Raw genomic sequence first — 21,458 nt, 5'->3', positions numbered from 1 at the left:
ATTGATCTGTGTTCAGTTTTTCAAGCTCTATCCACTGTGCCAACTCATAACTAAATCTGAGGGGGGTGCAATGGGGAGGTTCCCTTGTCAGTGATCGTGCAAGCTCAGCAGCCGGACTTGGCCCGTCAGAGAGGACCTCCCAGCCGTGGAGGACGTCCGGGAATAATTAGTGGTAGCAATCCAGATGTTATCAAATACCTCCAGCACCAATACTTATCAGTGATCCATATTGAATCTTCTCAAATATCCACGTAAAAATCGGGCAATACTCACAACCCTCGCGATCACCAAGGCCGCCCAACACATATTGAATATTAGCTCGCTATTCACCCGCCTAGAGGGCAACACGGTTGTACCCCGCGTGACCCGTTCGGGAGGATTAGCGTCAGCTCTTACCTTAAGCAGGAAATGTCACGTCCAGTTGCCGGCTACCTGCTCCTCACATCCTATACGCCAAACGGTGTCGTCCTAGCAAACCAGCCACTCATTTATCACTTTAAATCTAATGAAAGATTACGACTGTAGCCACAATCTGGCGACATTCGACAATGAACGAAGTATTGGAAATCCCTCCTCCTGGCAGCTGTGGCTCTGGGAAGAATCTCACATTCAAATATTAATTTATATACCCTCACTAGAACTGGATATAATTTTCCACCTGAAATCTTTCGTCCCTCTTATGGCTGTCTATTCGTTGAAATCGCAGTTTTCCACGTCAAATCCATACCTCCATTACGACCGGACATAGTAATGTTCTTTGCACATGTCGGAACACTGACCATAGTAACTTTACGTCCCAAAACATACTTTATAAGCTTGCTGATCACGGCTAATCTGTCACACATCCGCTACTAAGTATAATACTTCGCCAGTAACTGAATGCTGGTGACACCAAACAATACTGAACGAAAATCCGTGATCGATGGACACACTCCATTTGTTTTTCTTGCGAATGCTGCCAGTGTGACTTAGGAAGAGAGATGTAAACGTCCTGTAAGAGACCAGCTATTAAAAACGTGATCGCAACGGCCATGTCACTGTCAGCCTGCGTAAAGGGCACTCTTGATTGTACAGGCAAACACAATCATCGCTAATGATATCCATGTTTAAAACAATATATGCATTATAAATAGAGGTATGGGATCCACACAAATACCGTGACATTGATTACAGACAGTGATCACAGTGAGTGAATTAAAAGACCGAAAGTGCGGGTGCACCACGTCACCAGCGGTGTGTAAGATCGTAATAAAATCACCTTTCCCACTTAATTTAGAAAGCGATTCAGCGAAGGAAGGTGGTATGAAGCCGATATTTGCAACTTCCTCATGCCGCTACTAGGTATTTTCAAATGGTTCAAATGGCTCTGAGCACTACGGGACTTAACTTCTGTGGTCATCAGTCCCCTAGAACTTAGAACTACTTAAACCTAACTAACCTAAGGACATCACACACATCCATGCCCGAGGCAGGATTCGAACCTGCGACCGCAGACTGTAGCGCCTAGAACCGCTCGGCCACGGCGGCCGGCTACTAGGTATTTCCCACGCTAACAAACCATTTGTAACACATTCGATATCAACACCATGCAGGCAGTGTAACAGAGCTTCTGCAATATACCCATGGGGTTATACTTAAGGGAGGATGATGGTTGATTAAGAATGATGGTGTGCTATTTGAGGAATCACTTAAAATGCAACTCTAGATTGAAGTCATGTGAAATGCACACAAATTTATGACCAATGTACTGGTTTTTCAGATCTGTAGTATTACGCATTTTGGTAGAAATTCTGTCTGCGATATGGAATCAAGTCTCACCATTCAATCACACACGCGTTGGATCCTATGGAGATGTCGTTTATTGATTACAGCGTCCAGTGAATCATATTCGTGGCACTCTCATACCTCGAAACAAGTCATCTTTTCGAACCTATCTGCTAAGGACACAATACAGCAAAACCCCAGTGTGGTTTTAGACAGTCTCCCTGCATCTTGTAATTTTTCCTCAGCCCCTGCCCCGCCCTCCCTGCAGCTTCGACCAAGTGATCGTTCTAGTTTAAACTGGAACTGAGCGGAAGTCCCAGAGCGCTATATCTTGTAAGTAGGCTGTTTAGGTTTTTATGTTGGTAACACCACGTAGCGCTCTGTATGAAAATCACTGACTGTGCTGTGTGGAATCTGTGGCTCGTTGGTATTGTTGGAATATTCGCTATTGTAGTGTTGGGTAGTTGGATGTGAACAGCGCGTAGCGTGGAACATTTTGAGGTGAGCCGCCAGCAGTGGTGGAAGTGGGGAGAGAGATGGCAGAGTTTTGAGAGCGGACGATCTGGACGTGTGTCCGTCAGAAAAAGGAAATTTGTAAGACTGGATGTCATGAACTGATATATATATTTTATGACTTTTGAACACTATTAAGGTAAAGACATTGTTTATTCTCCATCAAAATCTTTCATTTGCTTACTATATGCCTATCAGTAGTTAGTGCCTTCAGTAGTCAGAATCTTTTATTCAGCGGGCAGTATTGGTGCTCACTGCATTGCAGTAGTTCGAGTCACGATGATTTTTGTGAGGTAAGTGATTCATGAAAGGTATAGGTTATTGTTAGTCAGGGCCATTCTTTTGTAGTCAGATTGCGTTGCGCTAAAAAAAAAAAAAAAAAAAAAAAAAAAAACGTGTGTCAGTTTACTGTTGATCAGAACAAGTAAAGAGAGAAATGTCTGAGTACGTTCAGTTTTCCTCAGCTGTTTGGAAATCAAATAACGTAAGAGATTTACCAGCACTGTCATTCTTAATTTTTCTAAGGGGATGTTTCATATGTCGACCCTTCGCTGAGGATACCTCACTGAAATCTTCTGATTCTTTTGTGTAATTAGTGTAGGTATTGTTTATTGCTAGCGCGTAATTGTAGAGAGAATTTCCTTTGTAGTTGTAATTTTTCATTGTTGAACAGTAATACAGTTGTGGCATGCATGTAGATTTGCACCAAGTATTTCGCAGCTGTGCTTGCAATTAATTAGATATTATTTTCAGTGCTATTTTAAAGTGTTTTGTTATTTTACACTTCAAATTGTGCTTTCCTGTGTGACCGTGTGAAATACTGTTACAATTATGGCGTGTGAAAAACGTAACATTAGGCTCCAAAGTAAATTGAGAAATAATAGTTACGACGAGCGTAGCTTATCAGCACCACCTTGTAATGAATTAGCAGATATTTAACATAGTAATTTGGTAATTGTACATAGGGGAATGGACCAGGCAATAAATAATCGTGTAGACAGTCAAACAGCTAGTGAACAGGGTAGTATTGTCGATCGATCGGTCGGCAACAGGACATAATTTTGCAAATGCTGTAGATTCAGGTTTTGCGTCCTCACCTTTTTCTCAATTAAGTCAAGACACATCGTCTGCTTTTCAAAACGGGAATGTTGCCGGTGCAAATGCACTGCCGAAAAGCATAGAGAGCCGGCCGAAGTGGCCGTGCGGTTAAAGGCGCTGCAGTCTGGAACCGCAAGACCGCTACGGTCGCAGGTTCGAATCCTGCCTCGGGCATGGATGTTTGTGATGTCCTTACGTTAGTTAGGTTTAACTAGTTCTAAGTTCTAGGGGACTAATGACCTCAGAAGTTGAGTCCCATAGTGCTCAGAGCCATTTGAACCATTTGAACAAAAGCATAGAGGAACAGATTCCAGACACTAATACATTATTATTGCCATTAATGCAACAAATGAAACAAAATCAAAAGCAAATGGGACAAAATCAGAATCAAATTAAAGAGACACTTCAACAAACACGTGAAGATTTAACTGCTAAGTTACATAACATCGAATCGAAATGTCAAAAAGTCTGTAAAGACGTAAAAACACAAATTTGTGAGCATTTTCAACCTATTTTTTCGCGTCATGAAAATGCATTACAGAATCACGAAGCAGCCATAAAAGAAGTGCAAACCATTGTTCATGAAAATTACGACACATTGCGGGCTAAAATTGACTCAGTTGCATCTACCGATTCGGTTACGCAACTTTCAAAAACTCAAGGAAACCTAAAGGACATAGTAGATAAACTTTCAACACAAATGGACACTCTGAAACTTGGTTCAGTAAAACACACTGAGTAAATCAGTTCACTATCGGAGAAAGTAGCCGAACTTTCGGATCAGTTCATTAACTTATCTACAAAGGTAGACGATGATCTGAATGACACAAGACCCATAGCCTTCAATGACACAGAAGTGTACGAACAAATTAGGAAATTCAAACAAAATCATAATCAAATTAATACGCAACACAAAATCCGGGAAGCACGAGATCGGTTGGCACAAGTCACACAAGAATTACATATTTCAGAGGAGACTCGCGCTCCAACACGGGAAGAGGGACTTAGAAATACGGAAAAGCCACAAAATAATAACACAGGGCATTTCGGAAATTATGAAAGAAATTTGCAAGGTACACAGAATTTTGAGATGGAACCGCCGAAACGACGTAACAATGACCAATATACGACTGACCGACATGATGATTTTGACTACAAGCTGTTTATTACTACACTTAATTCAAAAGATTTAATAATTCCGGCAACAACATTCATCCATTTATGTGTGGCTACTTAGAGAATGAATCAGCTGTAAGCATGCGATCGGTCATTCACGATTGTCACAGTGAAGGAGAATTTTATCATGCTTTCCTCTCAGCATATTGGTCTCAAGCTACTCAAGACCGCGTAAAACACAGCATCATAATGATGAAACACTTTGAACAATCTGAATTTTCCAGTCTTGTGAAATATTTTGAAGACATGTTGCACAAGAATCAGTACCTGTCAGACCCATACAGCCTCTCAGAACTCATCCGCATTTGCTTAATCAAATTGCCTGAACATTTACAACATATTATTTTTGCAGGACGTTGCAAAGGCGACATCGAAGCTTTTCAGGGACTGTTACAAGAATTGGAAATTGACACTGACAATCGCAGGACGCGAAAACAGGACCGCAACAATTACAGGTCACATCCGTCACAATTCCACGATGACAGAAATAATAACTGGACACGACAAGGCTATTCTTACAACGAAAATCGTGACCAAAACAGACACAACCCGTATGACAATCGTTGGCAGAATAATAGTTACAGAGAAAGATTGCATTTCTGTAGTAATGAATATGACAGAGACAATAAAAGAAACAGACAATATTGGAACCAACATAACTATTATCAAGGGAGACAGAATAACTTCAGACGCAACTGTCCACCGCGCAGTTACGATTCCGGGAGAAATTCTCCGCCACATGATCGACAAGAAAGGAACTAGGGAACTACCGACATGACGACAGACGATATAATCATAACAACGGACCAGAATTTCATCAGAACTGGCGGGATTCAAACAGGGCAGGCCCCTCTCGGCAAGCTGAATTTGTAGAAGTTAGGTCTCCTAATCCCAATAACGACGCGCGCCAACAAAGAGACAACAGACAATGACTTGCACCGCAGGCAGCCATATGCGCCGGCTGGCTCAGAGAAAAATAACATAGACGCTAACCTTGAGAAAAATCTGAGCATTCTTTACATGATAATTAAGTTGAAGCTGAAACTCTGCGTACTAGGAAGAGTAAAGGTTTACACCACACTTCACATGTAAAACCATTTATTGAGAGATAACCTGCTTTTTAACTTAATCTTTGCCATAAACGTTTACACTTCACGTTGCTAGTATGCTTTGTCACACTTAGAAACTGTTAACATGCAACAATGTTTTAAAGTTAACTATACAGGCAAGAACCTAGGGAACTCATTTAGACAGTAATTACGAATGCATTTTTATAGTGAACAGACAACAAAGTGTTATTGTGTGTACATTATTCCTTGTTCATTGCACGATTATGTAACGACTGTAAGGCATACATACTTAGAACATATACCGGTGCTGCTAATGAGATTTTAATGCAACATTTTGGTTTACTTGAAAATATATTATGGATTTAAAGTACTTTCTGAGAGATACCAGATGACACAGTGGTTAGTTTATTTGACAGCTGCACGATTATATCACGACACTACTAATGTGTGACACATTTTATATTATTGCTTTTGCACTGGATCTGTTTCATATCTACACAGTTTTTCTGAATCCTTCTGGAAAGTAAAACATGTTTTAGTAGTAACTTTCATGGTATAGTTACAATGAGACAGCCTATTTCTGAAGCATAACGATACATTACAGTATAGTACTTCTTGATCGCGGTAATGTATGTAATGACTACGATATCTATACGCATAGCATTTCACTTTTGTTTATTATGAGGTCAGCACATTGACTTCTACAGAACTTTGCTTATGGACTACGATAATTACGACACTTGGCTCATTTTTACCATTACGTAATGACAGAGATTATTTTACAACAGTTTAGCGCTACTGTACACCTGTCTGAGTGATTAATTTTGTACTTAAAACATTTATTTTTAAAGGTTTTTGAATTACAAAGATACACAGGTTTTCGGTAATACATTTCATTCCATTGCTGTAATCTCTAACACCTGAGGGTATAATTACACTAATCCTCAGAGGGTACACGCCTACTTGTATACTAAGAGCGTGGCAAGCGCTAAGAGCCCTAGCTAATATGGTATTTGCTTATACACCTTTACATGTCGTTGCCATATTTCTCCAACACAGAATTACAGAGCTATCTGATCATTTATCTGTGAGAGGCAATGTTTTCATACTTGTGACACGTTTCTCAAAACGCCTGGCGAGACACAGGAATGGGAAACATAAAGAAATTTTAACATTTCAACTTATAGGTTCATAATTTAACTCCAATAATATAAATAACTGTGTGGGATCCTGCCCACTCGTCTCTTATAGGGTGCCTAGGAAGCTGTTTTCTTGGATAGCTAGACAACGTACAAGCAAATCATATTAATAGAGTTCAGTACAGTAACTGGATTGACAATACTTAACTTTCGTTTCTACATGATGGATCGCAAGCAACTGGTGAAATGTAAATAATCAATGTCCTTTGAGAGATACGATTTCCATGCAGGCCCATCACACGAGTTCATAAGTCACTACTATCGTTAATATCACTGTGGCTCTTCTAGTCCTCTCTTCTAGGCCGGGTCTACCAGTGCGGCCGAGACTAGACAGCGCATTGCTTTTATTCTCTATGTGTAGATGCTGCTCCTGTCGTGGTGATGTCCTGGTCAGCGTGCTATTGTCTGACGTCATCTCACAGCCCTCTCTGCTGTATCATTCTTGATCATGCCACCGCTTGTCGTTATGCCACAACAAACTGTTTTACCCAATATTATTCACTTATATCTGTAGTGATAACTTCTGCAACCGAAAGTATCAGGATGACCAAATGTAGCAGAAAGAGGTAGAAGGCTCCATATTAAGTCTCATCTGAGCTTTCCACGTGATTTATTGTTTCCAACTATAGCGCCGTGTTCCCCTCAGTCTGCGACACCAGGTCCCTCAATGCTGAGGACACCACTTTGCTGCCTGTGAAATGGCTTGGGAAGGAATGGCTGCCTCAGCAACCTGTGCACACACTGTGTGTCGGCCTTGTATGCCAGCAGAGTTGTGGTGTCGTCAGGATGCCGGCAGTCAACTCAGCAGTCTCCATCCCTGCCGACTCAGCGCCGCTCGGTAGGAGCCGCAGGTGGCCAGCTGCGTGCTTCTCACAGGTGTGGCTGAGATCACGGCAACAACAAGCGCCTGTGATCCAGAGTCTGTATCTGTGGCCCTCACCTCAGGATGCCTCCAGCATGTGTTGGAAGCCAGGACGCCTCCCCGCAGTAGCGAGCCATGGAATGGCCTGCCACTGGCTGGCTACAAACCCCTTGTTGGCCTCAGAGGGTCGAACCAGTGACCCGCCGTGGACTGAAACGCTGGCGCCCCATCTGCTGCTGCATGTAGCTGGTGTCGTGACATGCCCCACCGTCCAGGAGAGCTGCCACACATGAATGAATCTCGTTAGTAACCAACACCTATTTATACACAGCTGTGCACCTGTGTTTTGCCACAGGCGCCGCTTCATGTCACATACTCATAACACACTAGGTTGGCCGGTGGGCCACTTCTGCCTGCGATTTGCGACATTGAAAACCACTACGTATACTCTTTCAGCAATTTGACGGGTCTGTGGCCTCTATCCTACTTCTCAACTGTTGGTATGAATAACTCACTGCAATCCGGCCCGCACGTGGCTGTAACTTGTGCTCAGAACATTGCACAAAACTAACTTTCCCTATCCTAAACGGTGGTGCAACTACATATCAGTCGTATGACTGCAGCTGCTGGCATGCATTATGCTGGTACTAAATTCATTGCTAATTCCAAGATCACTTGATAATTAGATCAAATTACTGCAGAAAAGAACATTTTGTCTTAACAAAACTCATATATAATACGAAGAAAAACTGAATAAAACAACAACAGGAGGGTGAACTAAGTAAGACACAGACAAGCACAGGAACCGAATTTAACACAATCATCACGCTCACAGTGGGGAGCAAGACCAGCCCTTACGAACTAAAAGTAGATCATGAAGCATCCAAAACTGCTGTGCACTGACAAACAACGGAAAAACTTGCAGTCGTCACGAGAGGCGTGGATGACGATGACCCACGCCCGCCTCCAAATCTGGTCAGCAAAGGAATAATATATCCACTTCCGTTTTCGCTGCTGACCCTTGTGTCCAACAGATGCTCCGCCAGACAAACTTGGCAGTCACATGGGCAACAGAACAAACCACCAGCCCGTTGCCCCGCAGACCAGCACTGTCCGCTCTGCTTCACTCACTGCCTCTCCCAGAAAATAGGTGGAAGCACAAGCGGCCGAAGACACTACTAGCTAGGGCATAGCCACCTATGGTAAACTAACATACACTAACAAGTGACAAACGTCGCAAGCCCCTGCATATCAGCAACACTGGTAGTTACCAGCCGCTTTTAGAGCCGACCAACAGCCCACAGCAGGGACACCGACGAGCTAGCCCACTGACGAACAAATATTCCGCCAACATCACGCTACACTGTTCATCCGATATATGACCTATAGGACACAAAAACGATAATAAACCTAACTGTTGCAGGTTGCTGACACTGAACGAAGGGTTCTACACTGGCACCCAGCGGCAGCCTGCGAGCAACACAACCGCACAACGTCAAAGGTATCGACATGCATGATACCCACTACTAACAAAGCCTACCCTTGCACGACCTATCGCAGGCAGCAAGACATCCGCTACTGCTCTTACCACCCGACCTAACTATCGCATAAGTTTTTTTCCCTTGGCTCTTCGGCCGGAGTAGCCGTGCGGTTCTAGGCGCTACAGTCTGGAGCCGAGCGACTGCTACGGTGGCAGGTTCGAATCCTGCCTCGGGCATGGATGTGTGTGATGTCCTTAGGTTAGTTAGGTTTAATTAGTTCTAAGTTCTGGGCGACTGATGACCTCAGAAGTTAAGTCGCATAGTGCTCAGAGCCATTTGAACCATTTGAACCCTTGGCTCTTGCCTTGGCAATTTATTTCCTCTGCCCTTCAAATCGCTACCCTTCGTTCGACTTCGACCCAATCTATCTGCAGATGAGCGCGTATTAATGGTTAACCTTAACCAGACGTACGCAAACATCGCAGCACCCACATCCTGCGACACCTCACTTTAGTGAAAACTAACCCTTATGCAGAGATGGCCTACTGAGTTGGCCATCATGGCGGTGTGGGCGTGGAAGGACTCTACCTCTATATATCTCCCGGAAAACGGCCTCGGCGCACTCGAGACAAACGTGCCACACCCTCTTCACGCCAAAGATCATGTTCCAGGGGACATGGACCGCGCTATCGATCGCTCAACGATTTGATTTCAATACAGTGCCAGTAATGTGAAGGTGCCATCATATTTTGTGCCCGTACATTAAGATGTTGTATGGGACGATGTTCAACTTACTTTTCGATTACTTTAGTCACTGACATAACTTCTCGATAAATAATAAAATAACTATGGAGTAGTCGCAATTTTAAAACTAATAGTAAAATTGGGGTATTGTAAGTTTGAACACGTCGTTCTCTGCGCTTCATTTTGCTGGGAGAACTACTGTGTAGGAGCTACTCGTCCATCTACTGTTAGTCGACTTATCGTCCAGGGCGAGTGAGACTCGAGCACTGAGGTTTTCGTGCAAACTTAATCATGGGAGAGTATATGGACAGTTCATCGTTTCCGGGAATCTAGTATCTCAATGGTTTTTTCTGTTGTGGACATTGGTACTGGCAAGACATCGGTCCCATGGATGCCAAGAGTTTAGGAGGTGTTTTCATATCAAGTCTGAATTCGGATAACAAATGACAAAAGGTAGTTAAAATTCAAAACTAACAATATTCTGATTTTTTCCTTTGCTTGTACTGCAAACGTATCGCAGTGCCAAATTTCGTGGTTCTACGTCAAGGGGGAAACAAGATTAAGAGTATAAATATGTGTGTCGTATACGGCTGTGTCTTTTGACTACATTAACTAGGAAGCTTAAAATTCTTACATCACCAAATAAGTACAGACCACGTCTACCCGTTCCTGAGTAAAATGGGTCTTGACAGACGGAGGTACAGATACAGTGGGATAACATACGTCATCTTTTTTTCTTTATAAATTAACAATTTTGGATTTATCCCTTTACTTGTAGTGTGAAATCCTTGTTCTTGTCAAATTTCATAATTCTAGACCAACGGCAAATACCCTATAGGATTCAATAAGTTTACTACTATCAAAAAATGACATAAATGCCGATACCTTTTGATTGCATTGCCTTAGAAGCCAACGTTTGTTATACCACAGGGGGACCGTAGACCTTGGTATGTGACTTAAATTTCGACTTGATATGTCTATACGTTACAGAGACTAAAGATACCTTAACAGACGGACAGACACACACAGAGTCTCATAAATCACAAATAACTCTTGATATAATTCACAAATGGACAAATTACGGATTTTTCCTTTGGCTTAAGTGTGAAATCTTGTTTCTTGGTGAATTTCATGAGTAATAGTGAACGGAGAGTATCCTGAAGGTTTTTATGTGTAAGTTTGCGAGTATGAGAATATGTTACATAAGTGGTCATATATTATCGTTGCATCAACTTAGCTTACATTTATTACACCGGCAAGTGTACATGTCACATAAGTTTCAACTTGGTAGAACTACCCATATCTATGAAAAATGGAGTTTAACTGAAGGACGTACAGACAGTCAGATAAGAAATAACAAATTTGTTTTTCGTGTGATATAATTACAGTTTCCCTTTTTTTCATTTACTTGTATAGCGAAGCCTTGTTTCTTGCCAAATGTCATTATCCAAGAGCAACCAGAAGTACAATATAGGTTTTGATGAGTGAGTTAATGAGTATCAAAATATGTGACATAAATGGCAGCATCTTTTGACTGTGTTGGCTTAGAAGCTAACTTTTATTATGCCGCAAAGAGACCATAGATCTTAGTATATGATCAAAACATCAACTTTATAGTCTCTCCTTTCCAGAGGAGAGGGTCTTAACAGACGGACAGACAGACAGACAATCGGCAAACGAATGAGAAAATAATTTTTTTTTCGTATGATATAATTACAAATTAATCTTTTTTCAATTTTTCCTTTGTTTGTAGCGTGAAACTTAGTTTTATTGCTAAATTACGTGATTCTAGGTACAAGGGAAGTACCATAGAGGTTTCGATAAGCGCCCTTGCAAGTTTCAGAATATTTGACATAAATGGGAGTAAATCTACACCTACATACCTACGTGGCTGCATCTCTATCTAGACAGCTACACTCAAGTGCATCGAACCTCATTCACAATCATTCTCTATTATTCCATTCTCGAATAGCGGGCGGAAAAAGCAAACACCTGTACCTTAGTGTAAAAGCCATGATTTCCATTACTTTATGGTAACCGTCTCTCCCTATGAAGGTCGGCGTCAAGAAAATTTTTTGCATTCGGAGGAGAAAGTTGGTGATCGAAATTTCGTGAGAAATCCAGCCGCAACGAAAAACGCCTTTGTTTTAACGATTTCCATCGCAAATCCTGTATTACGAGCGTAACATGAATTGCTGTTCTAACGCAAACTGCCCCATTTCTGTAACAACTCAGCAGTGCACGCTGCTCATAAAAGCGGACGCACCAACACACAGCTTCGCTCTGCGTACAAATAAAACGGAGTGTAGCCAACCTTCGAGACAGTTTTGCTATTTCATAAGAAATTCAATGAACTTGAAGGCAGTATTGTGGAAATGGAAGAGGACGTAGATGAAAATGAAATGGGAGCTATGATACTGCGTGAAGAATTCGAAAAAGGACTGAAAGACGTCAATGGAAGCAAGGCCTCGGGAGTAGACAACATTCCTTTAGAGATACTTATAGCTTTGGGAGAGCCTGCCATGACAAAGCTCTACCATTTGGTGAGCAAGATGTATCAGGCAGGCGAAATACCCTCATACTTCAAGAAGAATATAATAATTCCAATTCCAAAGAAAGCAGGTGTTGACATGTGTGAAAATTAACGAACTATCAGTTTACTAAGTCATGGATGCAAACTACTAACACGAATTATTTACAGACGAATGGAAAAACTGGTAGAAGCCGACCTCGGGGAAAATCAGTTTGAATTCCATGAAAACGTTGGAACACGCGAGGCAATACTGGCCCTATTACTTCTCATAGAAGATAGGCTACGGATAGGCAAACCTACGTTTCTAGCGTTTGTAGACTTAGAAAAAGCTTTTGACAATGCTGACTGGAATACTCTCTTTCAAATTCTGAAGGTGGCTTGGATAGAATACACAGAGCGAAAGGTTATCTACAATTTGTACAGAAACCAGATGGCAGTTATAGGAGTCGATGGCCATGAAAGGGAAGCAGTGGTTGAGAAGGGAGTGAGACAACGTTGTAGCCTGTCATTGATGTTATTCAATCTGTATATATAGCAAGCAGTAAAGCGAATAAAGAAAAATTTGGTCTAGGAATTAAAGTCCAAGGGGAAAAAAGTAAAACTATGAGGTTTGCCGATGACACTATAATTCTGTCAGAGACAGCAAAGGACCTGGAAGAGCAGTTGAATGGAATGGACAGTGTCTTGAAAGGAGGATATAAGATGAACATCAACAAAAGCAAAACGAGGATAATGGAATTTTGTCAAATTCAAATGGCTCTGAGCACTATGGGAGTTAACTTATCACACATCTATGCCCGAGGCAGGATTCGATCCTGCGACCGTAGCGGTCGCGCGGTTCTAGACTGTAGCGCCTAGAACCGCTCGGCCACTCAGGCCGGCGGAATGTTGTCGAATTAAATCTGTTGATGCTGACAGAATTAGATTACGAAATGAAACACTTAAAGTAGTAAATGAGTTTTGCTGTTTGGGAAGCAAAATAACTGATGATGGTCTAAGTAGAGAGGACTTTAGACTGGCTATGGCAAGGAAAGCGTTTCTGAACAAGAGAAATTTGTTAACATCGAGTATAGATTGAAATATCAGGTAGTCTTTTCTGAAAGTATTTGTATGAAATGTAGCCATGTATGGAAGTGAAACGTGGACGATAAATAGTTTAGACAAGAAGAGAATAGAAGCTTTCGAAATGTGGTGCTACAAAATAATGGTGAAGATTAGATGGGTAGATCACATAGCCATTGAGGAGGTACTGAAGAGAACTGGGGAGAAGAGTAATTTGCGGCACAACTTGACTAGAAAAAGGGATCGTTTGGTAGGACGCGTTCTAAAACATCAAGGGATCACCAATTTAGTATTGGAGGGAAGCGTGGGGGGTAAAAATCGTAGAATGACAGCAAGAGATGAATATAGTAAGCAGATTCAGAAGGATGCAGGTTGCTGTAGTTACTCGGAGACGAAGAAACTTGCAAAGGATAGTGTAACATGGAGAGCTGCATCAAACCAGTCTCTGGACTGAAGACCACAACAACAACAAGCAGTTCGACTAAATGATGATTAACTGGTACATGAGGCGTACCGGTTTTATGTGGAACACTTTGTATCTTCTTCTGCCACGTCAGCATGGTCAAAAGACTGATTTCAACGGAATGGGACGGAATCAACCCACAGCGAAAACAAAATACCCTACTGGCCATTAAAATTGCTACACCAAGAAGAAATGCAGATGATAAAGGAATATTCATTGGACAAATATACTATACTAGAACTGACATGTGATTACATTTTCACGCAATTTGGATGCATAGATCCTGAGGAATCAGTACCTAGAACAACCATCTCTGGCCGTAATAACAGCCTTGATACGCCTGGGCATTGAGTCAAACAGAGCCTAGATGGCGTGTACATGTACAGCTGCCCATGCAGCTTCAACACGATACCACAGTTCATCAAGAGTAGGGACTTGCATATTGTGACGAGCCAGTTACACGGCCACCATTGACCAGACGTTTTCAGTTGGTGAGAGATCTGGAGAATGTGCTGGCCAGGGCAGCAGTCAAACATTTTCTGTATCCACAAAGGCCTGTACAGGACCTGCAACATGCGGTTGTGCATTATCCTGCTGAAATGTAGGGTTTCGTAGGGATCGAGTGAAGGGTAGAGCCACGGGTCGTAACACATCTGAAATGTAACCTCCACTGTTCAGTGCGAACAAAAGGTTACCGAGATGTGTAACCAGTGGCAACCCATACCATCACACCGGGTGATACGCCAGTATGGCGATGATGAATACACGCTTATAATGTGCGTTCACCAAGATGTCGCTAAACACGGATTCAACCATCATGAAGCTGTAAACAGAACCTGGATTCATGCGAAAAAACGACGTTTTGCCATTCGCGCACCCAGGTTCGTCGTTGAGTACACCATCGTAGGCGCTCCTGTCTGTGATGCAGCGTCAAGAGTAACCGCAGCCGTGGTCTCCGAGCTGATAGTCCATGCTCCTGCAAACGTCATCGAACTGTTCGTGCATGTGGTTGTTGTCTTGCAAACGTCCCCATCTGTTGACTCAGGGATCGAGACGTGGCTGCACGATCCGTTACAGCCATACGGATAAGATGCCTGTCATCTCGACTGCTAGTGATACGAGGCCGTTGGGATCCAGCACGGCGTTCCGTATTACCCTCCTGAACCCACCGATTCCATATTCTGTTAACAGTCATTCGACGTCGACCAATGCGAGCAGCAATGTCGCGATACGATAAACCGCAATCGCGATAGGCTACAATCCGACCTTTATCAAAGTCGGAAACGTGATGGTACTTATTTCTCCTCCTTACACGAGGAGTCACAACAACGTTTCACCAGGTAACGCCGGTCAACTGCTTTTTGTGTTCGAGAAATCGGTTGGAAACTTTCGTCATGTCAGCACGTTGTAGGTGTCGCCACCGGCGCCAACCTTGTGTGAATGCTCTGAAAAGCTAATAATTTGCATATCACAGCATCTTCTTCGTGTCGGTTGAAGTGCGCGTCTGTAGCTCGTCATCTTCGTGGTGTAGCAATTTCAATGGCCAGTAGTGTATTCGTGTGAAGTGTACTGGCGTGAAACGGGATTGCGTCGAAACATTTTTGCGATGTCATAGACATAAAACCTTGCCCTGTCACAGGAACAGATTTTCACTGGCGAATGTCGGCAGTGCGACGTTCCTGTGTTTGGGTGCCGTGTTACCAGTAGGGTTCGAGGGAAGGGCAGGGAGCGGAGGCGGCACGACGCCAGTTAGCGCGACGGCGGACGCCTGCCTCCTGTCGCTGAGGGGGGCGCAGCGCTAATGGCATGCAAACTGCGGCGCCGCCGCCATAACCGTAAGGAGGCACGGCGGGGGCGGGGGCGGCGGCGGGGGCGGCGGCGGGGCAGCGCGCCCGCCCGCTGCCAGTTTGCCGAGCCTGATGGCTGGCCGACCCGTCAGGCCCCCGCTGTCGCTCGTAACCGTGTTACTGCCCCCGGAAGATTCCGCCGAGCTGAGGGCGTCCGAGGGAACACGGCCCTGAAGGCAGGCGGGGAGGAGGGCCGGCAGTTTGGGAGTGACTCGCATCTGGCGCCGTAACGTTGACGCTCCACATATTCGGAGCTGTCGAAGTCCATTCATTCTGGAAAATATGTCACTGTTTTGGCACATACCGGAAGTCACCCGTTGGGATTTTTTGTGATCTATCAAAGGCTTTTGATTGTGTAAATCATGGAATACTTCTACATAAGCTCAAGTACTGTGGTATGAATTGGACAACGCTCAAATGGTTTAAATCATATCTAACTGGAAGAGTGCATATAAATAAGCAGTTCGCATAATATGCAAAAAACTGGTGATTTCTCAAACTGGGAAACAATCAAGAATAGGGTGGCGCAAGGTTCGGTCTTGGGTCCTCTGCTGTTCTTAATATATATTAATGACTCGCCATTCTATATTCACGAACATGCAAAGCTGGCACTTTTTGCCGATGATACAAGTATAGCTATCACACCCGACAGACAAGAATTAACTGGTGAAATTGTAAACGATGTTTTTCAGAATATCATTAAGTGGTTCTCTGCAAATGGGCTCTCATTAAACTTTGACAAAACACGGTATACACAGTTCCACACAGTGAATGGAAAGACACCATTGATAAACATAGACTTCGATCAGAAATCGGTAGCTAAGGTAGAACATTCAAAATTTCTAGGTGTATGCATTGATGAAGGGTTGGACTGGAAAAAACACACTGAGGATCTGCTTAAACGTCTGAGTTCAGCTACTTATGCTATTAGGGTCATTGCAATTTTTGGCGATATACATCTGAGTAAATTAGCTTACCACGCCTATTTTCATTCTCTGCTTTCGTATGGCATCATATTCTAGGGTAACTCATCACTGAGTAAAAGAGTGTTCATTGCACGAAAGCGTGTAATCAGAATAATTTATGGAGCTCATCCAACATCATTCTGCAGACACTTATTTAAAGAGCTAGAAATCTTCACTGTAGCCTCACAATATATATAATCACTTATGAAATTTGTTATTAACAATCCGAACGAATTCAAAAGTAATAGCAGTGTACATGGCTACAACACTAGAAGAAAGGATGATCTTCACTACTCAAGGTTAAATCTAACATTGGCTCAGAAGGGAGTAAATTATGCTGCCACAAAAGTCTTTCGTCACTTACCTAATAGCATCAAAAGTCTGACAGATAGCCATATAGCATGTAAAAGGAAATTAAAAGAATTTCTTAATGGCAACTCCTTCTACTCATTAGATAAATTTTTGGATATAGTAAGTGGGTAATTTCCCAACCACCATAAAAAAAATTATTGAGTGTCATGTAATATTTTGTCTAGTGTAATGTCTTGTATTGACACCTTTTATTAACCTGACACGTTCCGCACCATTACGAAGTGTCGTATTCATGATCTATCGAACAAGTACTAATCTAATTTAATTATACCCGGAATTTAAGAACTTTCAGTATTGCAGCGCGTCAGCAATCGTAAGTATCGAAATAATTACGAAAAATCCGCCTCGACTGCACAAACTACCTGGTATTTACCTAGGTTTCAGTACGGGTTCCGCATTAGGAGATTTAGTAAATGACAAACCGATGGCAACAGTATCTATCCCTTTTGTAGGTAATGTTAGTTACAAGTTAGGGCGTTTGCTTAGAGTCTATAACTTTAGAGTAGCCTTTTCCACCAACAATAATATGCATAAGAATTTAATCCACTCGTTACAGATCACAGGTGATAAACTGTCTCAGTCTGGAGTGTGTAAAATTACTTGCGGTGACTGTCCGAAATTTTACATAAGCCAGACAGGGAGAGCTCTCATGACTAGATGTAAAGAGCACATCCCCACTACAAGCGGTGATGGCACGAGGGGTTCCACTTATACAGAACACCTGATACAAATGGCTCTTGCGTCGAGTCCTCCGTCTAATATCGAGTGGCTTCATGCTGAAGTTAAGGGTTCAAAATTGGACATCTTAATGGAAATGCAGATTTTTAAACATCTGCAGTATGCCAAAGACGATGTCCTCAACGATCAGCTCCAATTAAAAAACAGAAATTTCTTTGAAGGTTTCGGTACCTTACTTAATTCTTCACATTAAGTTGCACGACGTGGAAATTGGCTGGATGTTGATTGTTCACGAATGGTAACGACGCCCCCCCCCTCCCCCACATTTTGGTACGTTTTCCCTCCTACTGTGTTGCGGGTTTGGTTAGCCAAGAAGAACACCATTTGTGTTTTCTTATTGCTTCTCGCTTTTAGGAGGTATTTTATGTACCTTCGTTGGCTTCTATGTAATTATAAGGTCATGGAGCCAAGGTATGTTATAAATCTTTAACGTCTTCTGATTACGGCCTGGTCGGCCGCTTAGTATTATGGCGATGTAGCGACTATGGTTGTTTCTGCTGCAGATATTATTAGTGCGGTTTTATCCGTTAACAATAACGTCATTGGCATAACTATCTTTTTTAGTTTAGTTGTAATTTCTACCTAATTCTAGGGCCTCCATATTAGCTTGTAGCTGATCATCGCCTTTATCATTTGCTCAGTTTACTATTTGTGCGACAACTTTTGGCAATCAGTTATGTCCGGTTCCGTGTTAATTTTGTAATCCCGCTCCCTTGCATAAGAAGAGCTTTTCCTGGCCGCGCGCACGAGCAGTGATTTCGATAACCGCGCATGTGAGCAGCCTGCGATGCCTCAGTTCGGTGGAGAGCCTGTGACCATCGTACGTTGGCTGGGGCGAGGCAGCACACACAGGGTTGAGATAAGTAATATTATTGACTTGGTACATATGTACCGTGTATCTATAAAAAAAATTTACGGGGTCTTTCCGCTTAGGTGTTGATTTTAGCCTTTGACTATGCCTATTTACACAAGCTGTTTTATATTTGTTCTGCCGGCTGAAGTGGCCGAGCGGTTCTGGGTGCTACAATCTGGAACCGCGCGACCGCTACGGTCGCAGGTTCGAATCCTGCCTCGGGCTTGGATGTGTGTGATGTCCTTAGGTTAGTTAGGTTTAAGTAGTTCTAAGTTCTAGGGGACTGATGACCTCAGAAGTTAAGTCCCATAGTGCTCAGATCCATTTGAACCATATATTTCTTCTGAAGAAGGCGTGGTTACCCACGATGAAGCCTAGGTAAACACCTGGTAGTGTGTGCAATCGAGGCGGATTTTTCATAATTATATCCGGAATTATTTAAACGTATTTACAGGTTGTGCTTGGTAAACAAATCCGCCATACTCGAACCCTGAGTTGACGAAAATTATGGGATAGCGACATGCACGTATACAATACAAGGGAGGAAAGGGCAGTGCATTGGGGAGCTGTCATTTTTACTCAGGTGATTCAAGTGAAAGGCTTGAAGACACGACTGTGGGCGGACGATGGAAATTAACTGACTCAACGCGGAATGGTAGTTGGGGCTAGACGCAAGGGTATTTCATTTCGTAAATCGTTAGTTAATTCAACATTTCGAGATCTGTAGTGTGAAGAGTGTACTGAGAATACCAGACTTCAGGCGTTACCTCTTACCGAGAAAAAAAATGGCCGAGTGTCTTCTTTCAACGACCGAGAGCAGCGGCGTTTGCATAGGCTGTCAGTGTTAACAGAAATCATCATCAGTGTTCTGCCAAAAGGCAGGTTTTCACATGGTAGTTCTCCAGGCTGTCCGGTCTTCTGCCATCCGCTTCAGGTCTGCATAATTTCCTCTTCCCTTTATGTCGTCTATCATCTTGTATCTCTTTCTTCCACTCAGTCTTCTCCCACAAACCAATCCTTCCAAAGCATCTGCTAGCAAGCACTCCCTTCTCAATGAATGTCCCAACCAGTTCTTTTTCCTTTCTCTTACAACCTTCAGCAGACATCTTCTCTCACCAAATCTTTCCAATACCCTTTCACATTACTCACTCTTTCCATCCAGCTTATTCTCTCCATTCTCCTCCACATCCACATCTCAAATGCTTCTAATCTTTTTTCATCCTCTCGTCTCAGCGTCCATGTTTCTGCCCCATATAGTGCCACACTCCAGGCAAAACATTTGCCAAGCCTTTTCCTTAGTGCTTTATCTAATTTGTTGAATGCCTCCTTCGCTATGGCAATTCGAGTTTTCACCTCTTGGTGACATCTCAAGTCTTCAGTTATTGAGCTTCCAAGATATTTAAATGCACTTACTTGGCTAATGGTAGATTGTCCTATTTTAATATTGGACAGACTGCGTCTTGTTACTGATGACCATACTCTTTGTTTTTGCTGTCTTTATTTCCATTCCATATTGCGCACAAGCTTCATTCAGATCTTCCAGCATGTTATTCACTGTCTTATCACTTTCTGCCAGTAATACTATGTCATCAGCAAATCTTACACATTCTATTCTCTTTCCACCAATACATATTCCCCTTTTCCCATCTAAGCTTTTCTCAACAATCTCTTCAACGTATACGTTAAACAACAGCGGGGAAAGGCAACAATCTTGTCTAACACCTCGTCCAATGTTGCCTCCTTCTGACATTTCACCTCCAATCCTTATCCTTACTTTCTGGTGTATAGATCCTGTATCAGTGGTCTCTCTTTCCAATCTACTCCTTTCCTCTTCAAAATATCCATCAGCTTGTTCCACTGAAATCTGTCAAAAGCCTTTCCTAGATCTATAGAAACAGCAAAGATTTCTCTACCTTTTTCCATATATCTTTTCCCTATAGTTCTTAACAGGCCAATAGCATCTCTTGTTCATTTTCCTCTTCTAAATCCGAACTTCTCCTCTGCAATCCCTCTATCTAGCTTGCCATATAGCCTTCTATTCAACACTCTCAGCAAGACTTTAGCTGCGTGAGAAATTAGACTGATGGTCCGGTGTTCTTCACATTTTTTAGTGTTTCTCTTCTTCTCTATTGCTATCGTAACTGTTGCAAGGAAGTCCTCAGGCCATTCCCCTTTGTCATATATCTCGTTACAGAGGTAGACTATTTCTTTTCTTGCCTTGTTTCCCAGACTCTTCAACAGTTAACAGACAAGGAACAGACGCAGAAATCAACGTGGGACGTACGACGAAAGCAGCCGTTAGGACAGTGCGGCGCAACGCAGCTTTAATCGGCTGCAGCAGCAGACGATCTATGGGAGTGCATTTCCTAACAGTACGATACCCCCTGCAGCACCTCTCCTAGGCTCGTGACCATATCGCTTGAACCGTAGACGACTGGACAACCGCGACCTGGACAGATGAGTCACGATTTCAGTTGTTAAGGGCAAATGGTGGTATTCGAGTGTGGTACAGATCCCACAAAGCAATGGACCCAAGACGTCAACAAGGCGCTGTGCAATCTGAGGTGGCTCCATAAGGGTGTGGCCTGTGTTTACATGGAACAGACTAACTCCTCTGGATATGCTGCTACTTGAAGACAACTTGCAGCTATTCATGGACGTCAAGTTCTCAATAAACGAAGAAATTTTTATTCATGACAATACACCTTGTCACCTTTG

Source organism: Schistocerca cancellata, chromosome 2, assembly GCF_023864275.1.
Source record: "Schistocerca cancellata isolate TAMUIC-IGC-003103 chromosome 2, iqSchCanc2.1, whole genome shotgun sequence".
NCBI classification, from domain to species: Eukaryota; Metazoa; Arthropoda; class Insecta; order Orthoptera; family Acrididae; genus Schistocerca; species Schistocerca cancellata.
Note: the sequence above shows the minus strand (reverse complement) of the source record.